The sequence below is a fragment of the Microcaecilia unicolor genome, chromosome 9 (genome assembly GCF_901765095.1).
Source record: "Microcaecilia unicolor chromosome 9, aMicUni1.1, whole genome shotgun sequence".
Taxonomy (NCBI): Eukaryota; Metazoa; Chordata; class Amphibia; order Gymnophiona; family Siphonopidae; genus Microcaecilia; species Microcaecilia unicolor.
Genome location: NC_044039.1, coordinates 120,042,764 through 120,054,890, shown reverse-complemented (window position 1 = coordinate 120,054,890; position 12,127 = coordinate 120,042,764). Strand labels below are relative to the sequence as shown.

Here is a 12,127-nt window from a genome sequence, read left to right as displayed (position 1 = left end):
GAAGACACGACGCGTGCCTGTCAGTGAGCGAGATTACCCGGGCGCACTGGGTGCACTTCTTGAAGCCGCTGGGAGACTTCGATGACATGGGTGGAAAAATCACGCCGGCGAGATCAAAACTCGTGATTGCGTAAGGCACCAAAAAGAGGGGGTGAAAAAATTCGACCCGAGGCCTCAAAAGGGCCTACCCCGAAGACGAAAAGAAACTTACCGGGGCAAAAACTGAAAATAGAGGAAAGGGAACAAGACCGAAAAGGTCTTCCGAAATCCTTTTTCTTTCTTTTTTTAGCGAAAAGTCAAAAAAGAGACGCGCGAGGTCAACTTAAGGGGCGCGAACGGCGTAACACGACCGTACCGAGCACGGACAAAAGAAGACTGGCCGGCACAAGTCGGTTTCGGGCGGGAAGACGGCCACGCATGCGCGGTGCACATCGGCGCGCGAGGGCTAGCAAAGGCTTTTGCTAGTGAAGATTCCGATTGAAGGGGCTGCCGTGGACGTCACCCATCAGTGAGAACAAGCAGCCTGCTTGTCCTCGGAGAACACTTCTTATTTTTCTTCCACTAATGTGGCTACTCGGCTGAGTGAACCATATTATTTTAGTTACATGCTGCATGCCCCAGCCCATGTTGTGGCGGAGTGCTTGAGTGATCACTGGTTTTAGACTTTTGCTTCCGAAGCCTGGCACTGGATTTACAAAATCTTACATTTATTTATTTATTTAAATTTTGCTCACACCTTTTTCAATAGTAGCTCAAGGTGAGTTACATTCAGGTACATTGGATATTTTTCTGACCCAGGAGGGCTCACAATCTAAGTTTGTACCTGAGGCAATGGAGGGTTAAGTAACTTGCCCAAGATCACAAGGAGAAGCAGTGGGATTTGAACTGGCCACCTCTGGATTTCAAGACCAGTGCTCTAACCACTAGGCTACTCCTCCACTCCATTGTCTCCTGCCATTTCACCCTTATTGCCAATCCAGAGCAATGGGGCTTTTTTCTTTTGCCTCGGATAACCAACTCTGTATTTTGGAAGTGGAAGCAGTTAGGATTTCAGTATTTACTTTATGTAGTGCAAGAATTTGGGAAATGTAAATCTTTTGCTATATGTGGGGACCATCCCTCTCTGCAATCAGACGTTTGCTTGTTGACAACTGCAGCACTATCCTGCTTATAATCGAAAGAGAAAAAAACGCCTATATTGCGACCCAAATCGGGAGACGGACGTCTTTCTCCCCGTGGGCGAACAAATCGGTATAATCGAAAGCCGATTTTGGGCGTTTCCAACTGCAATCCGTCGCGGAAACGGGTAAAGTTGACAGGGCATGTCGGAGGCGTGGTGAAGGCAGAACTGGGGTGTGGTTATCAGCTGAGGAGAGATGGGCGTCTTTAGCTGATAATAGAAAAAAAGGCGTTTTTACCGCGATTTTGGGTCACTTTTTTTGGACCCTTTTTTTTCACGAACAAGTCCCAAAAAAGTGCCCCAACTGACCAGATGACCACTGGAGGAATCGGGGATGATCTCACCGGACTCCCCCAGTGGTCACTAACCCCCTCCCACCAAAAAAACACCCACTTTATAAACTTTTTTTTCCAGCCTCAAATGCCGTATCCACCTCCATGACAGCAGAATGTGTTCTATCCTGTGACAGCCTTTCCCTGGTTCTGATGTGGCTCTCGGGTGAGTGTGACACCTTTTCTGTTATGTGCACTGCAGAGTCACATCAGCAATGCATTGTGGTGGGTGTAGGGTATTGGGCTCCGTGATTCCACTAGCTTGTGGCAAATGCTCACGATGTTGGTAGGTGGTAGGCTCTACTCCCATGATGCTTTTCCCCCTGCTTACTGGGTCAGAGTGTGCCCTGTTTTGTTTCCCGTAGTCCATGAGGTAGTGGCCATTTTTGTAAGCCAGTTTTAGATCCCTTTCACATGTTAGCCACGTTACAGAACTTAGTTCTTACCTTGAATGTGGCTGAAAGAGGGCATTGTACAGCATTCTGCTAGCTCTGACCTACTGCTAATCTCAGTACCAGGGAGACTTGTTGCCAGTGGGGCACAACCTCTGATCTGCAGTTAACTGTGAGTAAACGTGCTTATTCCAATAAAGGACGTTTTCGGAGACATTAGTCTTCAGGTGTCAACTGCTGTGCCAAGATTATACAGCAGCAACAAGTTCTAGAGGCCTGCGTGTATGGGTACCACAGTGCACCAGTCAGGTGGACCCAGGCCCATCCCCCCCCCCCCGTAACACTTGTGGTGGTAAATGGGAGGCCTCCAAAACCCACTGCACCCACATGTAGGTGCCCCCTTCACCCCTAAGAGCTATGGTAGTGTTATACATTTGTGGGTAGTGGGTTTTAGGGGGTTGGGTGCTCAGCACCCATGGTAAGGGAGCTATGCATGTGGGAGCGTTGTCTGAAGTCCACCACACTGACCTTCCTTTAGGGTGCACAGTTGGTGTCCTGGCATGTCAGGGGGGCGCGTGTACTACGAATCGTGGCCCCTCCCACGACCAAATGGCTCGGATTAGGACATTTTTGAGCTGGGCGTTTTTAGTTTCCCTTATCGCTAAAAAAAACAAACGCCCCAGCTGAAAAACGTCCATTTTTTCGAAAATACGGTCTGTCCCGCCTCTTCACGTACCCGTTTTTGGACATAGACGCCCATGGAGATAGGTGTTAGCGTTCGATTATGCCCCTCCACGTGACCTCGCTGCCATCTGCCTTTTTGACAGACGAGGCTCGCAAGTCGCTTACCTCTACTCTGAGTTTAGATGCCTAGACCTTTACGTCACCAGCATATGAGTTTTCAAGATCTATGTGAAACTGGTTAACTATGACTCTTTGTTCACTGCTTGGAGTAACAATTTGAGTAAGTCAATAAAAGCTGACCAGATCCATTCTTGTTTGAAAGGTACTAAGACTAATTATTTCTAATGTTGCATTATGGGAATTACAATACAAAGTAATTATTCGACCACATTATCTCTCCTCACCGAGCCTATAAGGTGAAACTGCATCCTGATAACTGTTTGAAATGTACACAGGAGAATGCGACATTGGGACATATGTTTTTGGCATTGTCCAGGTATTCAAACTTTCTGGACCAGAATATCGTTACATGTCTCCCAATTATGGAAGCATCGCTGGACACTTACTTCACTGGATCTATTTGATGTATTCAGGGTGCCGCATCCCTGGCCTAGGATACAAAGGTTTTTTGAAACGTACAGTGCTCTTGGGAAAAAGGTGTATTTTATTGTGTTGGCTTCTGGCCACTCCTCCCACCCTGGTACACTGGAACTCGGAAATGATTAAGTTTCTTATGATGGAAAAACGGCAGGTGGGAAAAATAGACTCAGTGCCTGGTCGAGTGTTCTTCTTTATCTCCTGTGGCTTACAACAGATTGTTGAATACATGAATTTTACCTGACAGGCCATTGCAGATGTGCTCCAGAGACAGCCAGAGGGGTAGAAGTTGTTTGGGGTATGTAATTTTTTGCTGGGGTGTCAGCTCATTGTAGTTGTATTGCTAAGAGTTTGCCTACGTGGATCTTTTGGAATGTTTTCATTCAAGTTGTATGTGGACTTTGTTTTCAATAAAAATGATTTTCAAAAAACCCCCCAAAACCTTTATCTTCTCTTTAATTGAAAGTACCTGGTCTAATTGTGCCTTTACTGCAACCTCTCTGTTAGGATGCCTTAACTTCCATGCTTCACTTTTTTTTTTAATTATTTATAATTTTAAAAACATATATTACAAGTAGATCGCTTGCACAAGAAGCACAGTGAAAGTTTCTTACAAATTAGAATCACATCTATAATAAGCAAACAGGTTGCCTAATTATATAAACAAAAGAAGGAACAATATAATAAAGAAGAAGCTTAACAACTTCTTCAGACCATCATACAGGAGAGGTGTGGATATATAAAGATAAGGAGATCAAATAGGAAAATATCAAAAGACATAACCTAGGCTTCACCCAGCCACTAAACATCCAAAAGCCGAATCAAGATGTTTCGCCACTGGTCAACTGGTAAGGTACAAACAAAAGACATAATATCAGATCAAGATATTTTACAATACATTTGCATGGATATGCTATCAAAAAAGTCGCTCCTAATTTCTTTGTCTCTTCTCTCATAAATAAAAATACTTTATGCCTCTCCTGGGTAGATTTCATTACATCCAGATACAACCAAATCCATTGACCTCAAAATTATGAACCTAAATTTCTCAAGTATAATTGCATTATTGAATTTAAGTCCTGTTCATAGACAAAGTTTACAATCAAAGTAACTCTTTCTTGATCTTCAGATAAAGAACTTTCCAAAATGGCAGAGATTTATTTAAGTCATTTACTTGCAATTGAGACTGAGCTGGAACTAGGGATCCAGATGGAAATGATCAACCAAAGTCTGATCTTCCAAGGGCTGACCCCAGTGTCAACGCTTTTTTTGATACAACTGGCAGATAATATACTTTGTTGAAAGGGGGAATAGCATCCATAGGAACTTTCAACAAGAAACTTCTTAAACATATCCACTGGGGTCATATCTAACACTTTGGGAAAATTTAGATTCTCAAACTTATTCTCCTGCCAAATTTTTTAATTGTTCTATTTTCCTATGAACACTTTTTTGATTTTTTAATCACCATGGAAACAACTACTTTGAGATTATTAATTTCCAGTTTAATCTGCGAAATTTGTTTGAAGCTCTCCTGCCGAACTTTTATAGAGATTGTGACAAAATATTCACCTTATAAGAGTTGTTGTGTACTGCACAATCTTCCCTACCGTCTCATCTAGCTTCTTAATGGTTCTCCAGATCATCTCCAGTTTCACCACCTTGGGGATAGCCTAAGAACTGATCATCCCAATGCTCTTCAACTCAGTCAGTACTTCCAGTGAAATGAGTTTCACCACTTCCACTCAGCTCTACAACGACTTCCACAGTATCAGCCTTCATGCTCTTGGTCCTAGCTGCTGCTGGATGAGGTGGGGCCTCGGTATCCAGGGTGGGGGGGGAGGGAAGGGGGACAATGAAACATCATGTCCCAAAGAGACTGGCTCTCCTGCGCCATGTCTCAATGTAGGGCCCTCACCCCGGCCTTCCTGCTGGGAGTGAACAGTATGGCACTCGAACGTCTGTTGGAGGGTTTGCAGGATAGGGGAGGATACTGCGGTTGGCAGCAGCACAGCCCATACCATTACCTTCTTCTTTGTATGGGGCTTAGTAGCACAGAGGAAAAAAAGGGATAAGAGAAGAAAACCCCTCCAGCTTGGAGGAGCACTACAACACTGCTCCCTGCCCGGCTGTCATCTTAGCCATGCCCCCTCTCCACTTCCATGCTTTATAAGTATCCTTCAAAACTATGCACTACTGAGCAACTTCTAATTCCCAACACATCTTGGAACAAAAATGCTTTGAGACCACTCTTAAACCAAAAGAAAGGTTTAATCTAAGATAAAAGGGTAGATTATTCCACAGTGTAGGCCCTGCTATGCTGAATATTGCCCAATGTACAGCATCCAATCTAATGTGTTCAAAGGAGAGTTATGACAAACGTTTTGCTGAGGTACGGAATGCCCTTGATAGGGTATAAGGTATCAAAAACTTTGATAACAAAGGCAGCATACCAAATTAATACATTTTATGAATCAAAGTCAGAATTCCTCTTGAAGTAACAAAACTACATAGTCTAACGTTTTGCATTGGAAATCATTTTTACTATTGTATTCTGCATCAGTTGAAGACATCTTAGTTCTGTTGATTGTAAACTGTTTAATCAGACCTCTTTTAGACCCCTTCTCGACCCCTCTACACGGAGGGGTAAAGAGCGTTAGCTCATCCAAAAGGGTTTGAATTGTTTCCCTAACCTCCAGGGTTACCCCGTCCCATGGGGGTCTGTTCTGGGGAGGCATCAGCTGCCGCAATTCAAACCTGATCCCCATGACCACTGCTTTCTGTCTATCTGGATCTAGGTGTATCCTGGGCCATCTATGTTCCCACATATATATTTCTAATCTACTCTTTCTGGTTCAGTCTGTGTAGTTTATTTGTGTATAGCAGATAATAAGGAAAGAGTACATATAATACAATATGTAGGAATAAAGACAAGGATAGTTTTCTGGAATAAGATCTCATTTATTCTTACCAAGATAAAGTCTTCAGTTTAATACATACATCTGGGTTCAAATGCACAGAGCTCTGCCGTCGGTCAAGTGCTGAAGAAGCTTCTAACTTTTCTGTCTGAATGTTTGCTCTTTTATAGGCATGGATCTCAATAGATGCTTATGGCAGTACCTATTTTTTTCATCTTATTGGCCAATATCTCTGTACCAATTTTTTTCCTTTTCCGGCAGATGGTCATTTGTACTTTTTTGTAACATCTTGTACCAACTCTTTCCTGTTCTAGTTATTTTGAAACTTTTCTTTTCCGCCCAGGTGTCCATCTGCACCCAACTGTCTTTTCCGGTAAACATCTCTTGCTCTTGCTATTTCAAAACCTTGTACCATTTCCGTTACCCTGAACATCTTATTTTTATTTTTTTATTGTTTCCAAACTGTCTTAATACTAGTATACCAGTTTCACAATCTATTTTTATATAATCTTATGACCTGTGTGCCATCCTATAGAAATACAAGCTTGATTTTACAAACCATTTTTATCTATTATTCTATCATCATATATGCTATATTCAATTTGTAATTAGTTTCAGGTTTTATTAAGACTTCATCATATAGTCCTTTGAGAATGCTTGTTCAACCAAGACTGATACTCTTCTTCAGTCTCTGCAGCAATCCCTTCCTCTCCCCCAATAATATTCCTACTCCCCCTTCCCCTTCCTCACCCTCATCAATAGTAACTCTAACAGCCATTTGGTCCTCTATCAACTTGTCTTCCGGTTCTACAATGCCCCATTTAGTCCACTCCATTAATCCTTCTTCCTCACCCCGTGACCCCTGGTCAGCACACATAGTCGTCAGTCTGTTCCCTTATCTCTATCCACTACTCCTACCCCTGTTACTACTATTACTACTACTACTATTTAGCATTTCTATAGCGCTACAAGGCATACGCAGCGCTGCACAAACATGTTGCATGCCAGCCTCACCTCTGGGTCCGTCTTCTCACCCTGGAAACACGCTTTGATCTGCCCCCTGATGGGAAAGCCTCTTCTTGACCCACCACTGCCCTCCAGTTTTTGCCCAATTTCTAATCTTTCCTTTTTTGCAAAAATCCTAGAAAAACTAGTACTCCATCAGCTTGAAGACTTTCTAGACAGTACCAATGTCTTGCACCCATTCCAATCAGGATTCCGTCGACACCGCAGCACTGAAACCTTGCTTCTGACTTTGAATGACAATTCGCTCAGCCCTTGACTGAAACTAGTCCGTTATCATTGTTTCTCTTGACCTCTCCTCTGCTTTTGACAGTTTATCACCCCCTTCTTCTCTCTGTTTGCGGTACTGTTCTTTCCTGGCTCAAGAGCCATCTTTCTGATTGTTTCAGTTGCTCCACGACACCTCCCTGTCACCTTCTTATCCCATCAAATCAGGGGTCCCTCAGGGTTTTACTCTATGCCCTACCCTTTTTAACTCATTAGTGCCCAATGTTCCCACGTCAATTTGTTCCCATATGGCTTATTATGTGAACATTGGACACTAATGGGTTAATGTTTTTCTAGCTCCTCTTCTTACACTCATCTAAGAACAAGGCTGTGTCCCCTTCTGCTATGCGGACGATGTTCAAATTTTATGCAGAATCAATACTCCTTCAACCTCCCAGGCTACCCTCACAAATTGTCTTTTTCACATATCCTCTTGGCTCAAGAAGAACTGCATCTTCCTCAATGTCATGAAATGTAAGTCGATTATCTTTCCAAATCCAGGTACACCACTTCCCTCTTTTTCTTGTATCAACAACCACACTCTGTCTTTCTCACAGTCAAAATTCTAGGTGCCAGTTTTGATCCTAAATTATCTTTCAAATCTCAGATTAATGCCGTGGTTCACTCTGCCTTCTTTGCCCTCCATTGGATTCGTGCCTTACGTTCCTTTCTTGAGCACTTGATCATTCACACCCTGCTTCTCTCTGTTGTCATCTCCCACCTTAACTACTGTAATTCTCTCTATGTTGGTCTTCTTCTCTATTCCATTAAACGTCTCCAGTTAATTCAATCAACCGCTGTCAAACTCCTGCATTTCTATCATCGTTTCAACATGTTACCCCTTCTTCGTATAAAGTTCAAGATGCTTTGCCTGGTCTTTAAAGCACGCTCTCCTTCCGCCCTGGCTTACCTCCGCTCAGTATTGATCCCTTATACCCTAACACATTCCCTGCGTTCTTCTGCTGCTAATGTTCTGGTTGTACCCTTTCTCCCCTCTTTCCGTTTGACTATTTCCCGGGAAAACTGTTGTAGCTTTCTAGGACCCTCTCTCTGGAATGCTCTTCCCTCACATATCTCTGACTAGAACCATCATACCCAAAATTCAAATCCCTGCTAAAAACCCACCTTTTCTCTGAAGCTTTTGGCTGACCTGTTCTCTGTCCATCCCTCCCTTCTGTATCCAACCCTGAAGAATTTCTGTTTTTAGTATTGTAAACCACGCAGTAGCCACCGTGGACCCAGTGCAGTATATCAAACCTCTGAAATATATAAATAACAAACATTTCTAGGCTTATAAAGAAGATTCCTTTAGATATGGATTAAGTTTCATTTTTTGTATTGTGAACCAATTCACTATCTGATTATTTTTATTATTAAGAAAATAGATGTTTTGAGAAGTGGAGGGGGTCAAGAGTAGTTAATATCTGTATATTATTTGCATAAAAAAAAAGATTCAGATGATGCCCATGCAGCCAAAAAACAACAGCAGTAAGGCAGTGGTGTTGTTGAAGAATTAAGAGTCCATGCACGAGACCAATAGAATGTCATTTGCATAACAAAATCCATTTGACTGAATCCTGCCCAGTTCCGCCCTGCATCATTATCTCATTTACATACCGAGTCTTTGGAGCTCTACCTATCTTTGGAATTCTGCATGTCAAATAAGGCGCTTTTCTCAGAATGTTGCCAGAAAGTTCTGGACTGAGTGCATGTATTCTCACTGATACCATGGCAAGCCATCAGCAAGCAATTTCTTGCTCCTCTTAAGGGCTTCTGATCATGTCTGGGCACCACCAAGTAGCCTATTACGTTCAAAGGAGAAGTTTTTGTTCATAACTCTCTATGTCCTCTGGGATTTGGCATACACTTTTTGATTAGAATGGGTCATAAAGGATGTAGGATCCCTATAATCTACAATAAAGAATTAGATGTAGACGTGATAGATAAGGTGGAATTACCAGGAACTGAAGGCTTGTTTGTAAAGGTGACATATTTACCTGAGACTAAGGAAGTAGGGATTGTAATTATTAACAGACCTCCAGGTTCTTGGAGTTTGATTGCTGAGACACTATTCTCTTATCTTGCATGCCAGTTTGAAAATGGAACACCTAATTTTGCCAGGAGAGTTTAATCTACATATGGAAATGGATTCTAATTCAGATGTACAATCTATGATACAATTTCTGGATAAATTAGATTTAGATATAATTAATAAAGGAAGTATAAGCTCAGCAGGATATATGCTAGATATTATAGCTGCCTCAAAATTTTCATCTGGAGGCCCCTTGGTAGATAGCTTGGAATCAGTAATAGTACCATGGTCAGATCATTCCTTGCATGAATTTAATCTCTATTTGTTAAGACTACAATTAAATCAGTGAAATAGAATATTACTACTAAAAGAGCTAGGATAAATGCCGGTCAATTTTGGTCAGATGCGGAGAGGCATTTGTCTTAGCAGGAATTTGAATCACAAACACCACAACTACACTTTGATCACTGGCATACGTCAATAAAAAATGTTTTAGATGAGATTTACCCCAATTCATTTGCTTAAAATAAGGGAACATAAGAACACTTGGTACTCCTCTGAACTCGCTGGTTTAATGTGCTAATACAGGCAATCAGTGAGATGCTGGTTAAAATCAAGAAACCAAGATCTAAGTTTAATGAGGTCTTTGACCTCATCATATAAAGAACAGATAAACTTATGCAAAAAGAAATTCTTTGGGGATAAAATTAATACTAGCAAAAATCCCATACAGAAGTTTTAATTAGTCAATTTACTGACCCATTCTTCGGTTGACACTCTGCAGCATTTTACAGCTCAATAATTTCCTAATACATTTTAGAATAAAATTAGTAATATTCTGAGGAAATTGCTGTTGATACAATGTATAGTTGATGATGAAACTATGGTAGGAGAGGACATATTAAAGAGAATCTCACTGATCGATTTCGGTTTACTTTTCAGCAAACAGATAAGATCACAATTTCAATTGATAAGGAGGTTTGAAAAAAGAAATTGTATTTTAGACCCATGTAATGCTGAGTTATTGAAGTCTATGTCTGGGAGTTTGGCCACTAGGCTAACAAAAAAGATTAATTCTTTCATAGCTCAGGGATCTTTTCATGAGGACACGGGCAGGACTGTATTATGATCCCTGATTAAGGAAGAAACCCTGTGTACTATTCTAGGCAAAGTATAGTGTAGCTAAACAACCATCTTAAACCATCCCCAACTAGAAGCTTCACCAGTAGACTCTCAATTTTTAAGCAAATCTTCTTTATTGAAGCACTCATAATAAAGAAAGAAAATTCAACTTACACTTTAGTTGCATAGAAGAGAATTGTTGCCTTCTGAACATACAGTCTGTATCTAGCCACCCCAGAGGCAAGGAGCTGGCCAGAACCTCAGCCCAGCTGAGAGGAAAAGCTGTAACACTCAAAGAAGAATAAGGGGGAGAAACTCAGAGTAAATAGAAGGGGAATGATTTAGGGAAATGGTGAAAAATCTTTATAGAATTACAGTAAATTAAGGAGGGATCAGCCCCAAGAACAGCTGCTGATTACAAAAGCATGCAAGGAAAGCTGGGCTCTCTCACACAGCCCGAGAGAGCAGAGATGGAGGGCTGGCCCTTGCTCAGAGCTAACAGCCAATAGGGAAAGCACACAAGGAATCAATCACAGGGTACTGCAAACTATAGGAAAAGCAATCCTAATACACACTGCTAACTATATACAAACAATGCAACTGAATACAAATAATACTTATATTAAATATACATAACAATATACCCTGCCTCCATGAATATGGGGGCAGAACACCCTGGATGTTACAGATTATAACTATTAAAGCCTAGAAGCAAACCTTCCAACTGTAACTAAAATGACTGAAGCAATGGCAACACCACAACTTCAGGAATACCTGAAGAAATATAATATTTTGGACCACAGCAATCTGGTTTTCGAACTCTACATAGTACTGAAACAGTTATAGCTGCCCTTTTGTCAAAGATACGAGAATATTTAGATCAAGGAACTCATGTTCCAGTTATGCAGCTCAACTAACTGCAGTCTTTGATTTAGTTAATTATCAAGTCCTACAGGAAAAACTGAGGGAAACAAGAACTGAAAGAATTGTCTTGAAATGGTTTGAAAACTGCCTGGGGATGAGATCTATTCAGGTGTATTGGCAGGGAGTATTTTCAGATACTAGGAGTATGAAACAAGGAATACCACAGAGTTCACTTTTATCCCTACTTTTGTTTAATGTGTATATTTAAGTGGAATGGGAATTATCCTATAAAATAGGAAGAGTTATTTTTCCTATGCGGATGATATTGTGTTATTGTTTCCTGTTCAATCAGACTGACTGATCACCTTGCAGTTAATGGATACTGTTTTCTTGGAAATCTATAACTGGATGTCTTATCTTAAAATTAATCCGGATAAAACAAATATCTTGTATATGCAAATGTAAACAAGATGATTTGTTGAAGACTGACGTTGAAAGATGTAGAGAATATTATAAAAAAAAAAGAAATTCAATTGTTAGGGATCTGGTTGGATCCTAGCAGGGGCACTTTCGAAAGAGAAGGGCGCCCATCTTCCGACACAAATCGGGATATGGGCATCCTTCTCTCAGGGCTGCCCAAATCGGCATAATCGAAAGCCGATTTTGGGCGCCCTCAACTGCAGTCCGTCGCGGGGACAACCAAAGTTCACGGGGGC

The 12,127-nt window shown here is 41.4% G+C and overlaps 1 protein-coding gene across 9 annotated transcripts in view; it reads right to left on the bottom strand.

The window, feature by feature from the left end:
• Positions 1 to 12,127, bottom strand: part of FUT8 (fucosyltransferase 8) — a 510,310-nt gene that overhangs the window by 87,910 nt on the left and 410,273 nt on the right. The gene's annotated exons all lie outside the window — the stretch shown is intronic.